The following is a 5,187-nucleotide window of genomic DNA, read 5'->3' on the forward strand; positions in this document are numbered from 1 at the left end:
TCTACTTGTCTGTCTATCTCTGGCAGTGTTGTTTATCTGTCTGTGTCTGTCTGTCTGTCTCTGTTGTTGTTGATTTTATGCCATTTTCTGTAACGGCTTTTGTTAGTGTTGTTGTTGGCGTTACTGTTTATATTTATCGCTCCTGTTGTTTGCCGTTGTTTATATTACTATCCTGTTGCTGTCAAAATTTCACCAACTGTTGCTTCTGTTACAATGACTGGCTGACTGACTGACTGACTGACTGATGACTGATTGACTGACGTCTCCTCCTTGACTGTTGATGCTATACTGCTACTAATGCCTCAGTACTGTTTTGCTGCTTCTTCTACTGCCTCTACTTCTGCTTTATCTACTGCTTCTTCTACTGCCTCTACCACTTCTACTTTATCTACTGCTTCTTCTACTGCCTCTACTACTTCTGCTTTATCTACTGCTTCTTCTACTGCCTCTACCACTTCTACTTTATCTACTGCCTCTTCTACCTCTCCTACTTCTACTTTATCTACTGCTTCTTCTACTGCCTCTACTACTTCTACTTTTATCTAGCCTTCTTCTACTGCCTCCACTACTTCTGCTTTATCTACTCTTCTTCACTGCCTCTACCACTTCTGCTTTATCTACTAGCTTTTTCTACTGCCTCTACCACTTCTACCTCATCTACTGCTTCTTCTACTGCCTCTACTTCTGCTTTATCTACTGCTTCTTCTCGCCTCTACCTACTTCTACTTTATCTACAGCTTCTTCTGCCTCTCCTACTTCTACTTTATCTACAGCTTCTCTACTGCCTCTATTCTACTTTATCTACTGCTTCTTCCTGCCTCACTTACTTCTACTTTATCTGCTGCTTCTTCTACTGCCTCTACCACTTCTGCTTTATCTACTGCTTCTTCTACTGCCACTTCTGCTTCCATCTGCCACTGCTACTGCTCCATACCATGTCACTCGCTTCCCACTGCCTCTACCACTTCACACATCCTGCTTCTTCTACTGCCCTCTCACTTCTTTATCTACAGCTGCTTCTACTGCCTCTACCACTTCCTGCTTTATCACTTCTTCTACTGCCTCTACCACTTCTACTTTTTATCTACTGCTTCTTCTACTGCCCTCTACCACTTCTGCTTTATCTACCTGCTTCTTCTACTGCCTCTACCACTTCTACTTTATCTAGCTATTCTCTGCCACTCCTGCTTTATCTATATACTTCTTCTGCCTCTACTACTTCTGCTTTATCTACTGCTTCTTCTACTGCTCTACTTCTACTTTATCTACCTTCTTCTACTGCCTCTACCACTTCTACTTTATCTAAGCTTCTACTGCCTCTACCACTTCTACTTTATCTACTGCTTTTTCTACTGCCTACTCCCTACTTCTGCTTTATCTACTGTTTCTTCTACTGCCTCTACCACTTCTGCTTTTTATCTACTGCTTCCTGCTCTAACTGCTGCTTTATATTTTTCTACTGCCTCTCCAATACCTCTCACCACTACTTCCTGCTTTTCTACTGCTCTTCTACTGCCACTCCTACTTCAAGCCATCTACTTGTATTTCTGCCTCTACTACTTCTGCTTTATCTACTGCTTCTTCTACTGCCACTCCTAATTCTCTTTATCTCTGCTTCTTCTACTCTACCACTTCTCTTTATCTACTGCTTCTTCTACTGTCTCTACCACTTCTCTTTATCTACCTTCTTCTGCCCTCCTACTTCTACTTTATCTACTGCTTCTTCTGCCTCTACCATTCTACTTTATCTCACTGCTTCTTCTACTGCCTCTACTACTTCTACTTTATCTACTGCTTCTTCTACTACCTCTACTACTTCCTACTATCCTACTTCTTCTGCCCTCCTACTTCTACTTTATCTACTGCCTTCTACTGCCTCCTCATACCACTTTCTGCTGCTTCTTCTACTGCCTCTACCACTTCTACTTTATCTACTGCTTCTTCTACCGCCACTCCTACTTCTACTTTATCTACAGCTTCTTCTACTGCCCTCACTACTTCTACTTTATCTACTGCTTCTTCCTACTGCCTCCTACTAAACTACCATCTATCCTGCTTCTTCTACTGCCTCTACTACTTCTACCTATCTACTGCTTCTTCCTACTGCCTCCTACTTCTACTTTATCTACTGTAGCTTCTTCTACTGCCACCACTTCCTTGCACATCTATTCCTTCTTCTGCCACTCTACCACTTCCACTTTATCACGCACTCTACTGCCTCTACCACTTCTGCTTTATTCACTGCTTCTTCTACTGCCTCTACCACTTCACTTTTATCTACTGCTTCTTCTACTGCCCTCCCACTTCTTATCTATCTGCTTCTTCTACTGCCCCTACCACTTCTGCTTTATCTACTGCTTCTTCTGCCTCTACTACTTCTGCTTTATCTACTGCTTCTTCTAATTACCTCTACTTCTGTTTCACTCTGCCTTCTTCTACTCCTCTACTGCTGCTTTTCTACTGCTCTCTCCCCTCCTTAGCTCCATCTGCTATTCTACTGCCTCTACTTCTTTATCTACCTTCTTCTACTTGCCCTCCCCACTTCTGTACATCTACTGCTTCTTCTACTGCCTCTCTACTTTATCTACTGCTTCTCCTGCCTCTACCTTCTACTTTATCTCTCAGCTTCTACTGCCACTCCTGCTCACCAGCATCTGCTGCTTCTTCTACTGCTCTCACTTCACTATCTAGCTATTCTACTGCCTCTTCCTTTATCTGCTCGCTTCTTCTACCTGCCCCTACTGCTTCTGCTTTATCTGCTGCTTCTTCTGCTGCCTCTACCACTTCTACTTTTATCTGCTGCTACTCTACTGCCTCTACTACTTCCTAAGCATCTGACAAGCCTGCTTCTACTGCTCTACTGCTTCTACTTTATCTCTACTGCTTACTTCTACTGCCACCCTACTTCTACTTTATCTACTGCTACTTCTGCCACTCCCCTGCTTCTACTTTATCTACTGCTTCTTCTACTGCCTCTACTACTACCACTTTTTCTACTACTTCTTCTGCCTCACTAAACTGTAGCACTCTGCTTCTTCTACTGCCTCCTACTTCTGGCACATCTGCACAGCTACAGCTACTGCCTCTACTACTTCTGCTTTATCTGCTTCTTCTACTGCCCTCCTACTTCTGCTTTATCTACTGCTTCTTCTACTGCCTCTACTTCTGCTTTTCTGCTGCTTCTTCTACTGCCTCTACCACTTCTGCTTTATCTACTGCTTCTTCTACTGCCTCCTCTAAACTTCTGCTTTATCTACTACTTCTTCTACTGCCTCTACCACTTCTACTTTATCTACTGCTTCTTCTACTGCCTTTCCTACTTCTACTGTTTCATCTTCTACTTCTCTAATACTACTTCTACCATCCTACATCTACTACTACTTTTATTAGTAGTAGTACCAATCCTCTCTTGATTCTAGCATCTCCTCTTCTTCTTCCTCTTCTTCTCCCACCTCCTCCTCATTCTCTTCTTCATCTCCATCCCCTTTCCCATCCATTACCTCTTCTTTCTTCTCCTATTCCTTATCCTCTTCTTCCTCTTCCTTTCCTTCCAACTCTCCCTCCTCCTCTCTTCCTTCACCTTTCCTCCTCCTCCTCCTCCTCTCTTCCTTCACCTTTCCCTCCTCCTCTTCCTCTTCCTCTTCCTCTCTATACTGCCGCCTCTGTTATTCTCATTCCCCGGGGTAAAAGGGCTTAACTCTCAAGCGGGAAATTGACCTAGATGGAGCAAAAACGTTTAATAGGTTGCAGGGGAGTTTGTCGTAAGCGTCTTGTCTCCCTGAAGCTTAGCACGAGAAGGGAGAGACACACTACGTTCCTTAACATCGCCTCAAAGATGTGGAGTGCATATAATAGTTTGTTCTCAGGTCTGGGTTCTTGAAAGTTTGGGCCCTGAGTTCTTACATCCTAGGTTCTTGGGTTCTCCAGAGCCTGGGTTCTTAGGGTTCTCAGGCCTAGGTTCTTCAGTTGGTCAGTGGGTTCATGAGTTTGGTCCGTGGGTTCGTGGAGTTTGGTCCGTGGGTTCGTGGGTTGGTCGGTGGGTTCGTTGAGTTTGGTCCGTGGATTCTTGGAGTTTGGTCTGTGGGTTCGTTGAGTTTGGTCCGTGAGTTCTTATGTTTTGGCCTATTGGGTTTGGCCCATTACACTATTCAATAATCCTGCACTATACATTAAACCTCATATATTATGTATACCTTAGACACCATATATTATTATACCACAAATTATACATTGCGTTAAATATACATCAGTTACATGTTTATAACTATACAGTAATTAAATTAATGGAAAATTTTTAATGACATCAGAAATAAGTGAGACTCGGGAAATTGACACCTATAATTAATTGTTTATATTTGGGCACCTTCTGGAGATGTTATTTAGGAGCTTCGTCTTAATGATTAATTACCTGGGAATAATGAAGGCTCGAGGTACTGAAGCTCCTCTGATAATTCAAGGTATTACAAACCTAATGATTAATTATAGATCATTAGGACTCTTAATGACACACTGTGTAATAATTTGATTAGCTGTGTTGTGTCGACTGATGCGGTGATAGTTTTTGTTAATTAATTAATTAAAGGTGTCTCATTATGCTAAAAATGTAAATCTTCTATTTTATACACACACACACACACACACACACACACACACACACACACACACACACACACACACACAAAACTCTGCTTATAATGACACACTTTCATTCACTCAGACATACATCTCAAACATCGAATCAACACTACTACATATTAGTACCTTCTTCAAACACACATTTCATAACTCAGCTTCACCAAACACAAAGTTATATTCTCATTTCTCATCGTTATTCATCAGTCTCATGCAGACTGACTCTCCCTATGTTATCATGACCCGGAATGGACTGAGAAAATATATCCGATTTAAATCCTGGCGTTCTTCATCGAGGATTATCAGGGTTAATTTCCACATAATCTCTCTTCGTAAGACCTGAATTAGGATTATCTTGGTTAGGTTAGGTTAGGTAGAAAAGTGGAAGGTGTTATCTTGTCCAATCCAAACAACACGAGCCACTGCCCTCACAGGTGACCAATCAACAGGACTTCCATATATGTGTCTGTGTGTGTGATGTGTGTGTGCCTTGCTATCAAACTTGCCGTGTCGTTTGGGCATAACACAAACATACTGTACAGCGAGCCTTACACA

The sequence above is a fragment of the Homarus americanus genome, unplaced genomic scaffold (genome assembly GCF_018991925.1).
Source record: "Homarus americanus isolate GMGI-L3 unplaced genomic scaffold, GMGI_Hamer_2.0 scaffold24097, whole genome shotgun sequence".
In the NCBI taxonomy this organism is placed as follows: domain Eukaryota; kingdom Metazoa; phylum Arthropoda; class Malacostraca; order Decapoda; family Nephropidae; genus Homarus; species Homarus americanus.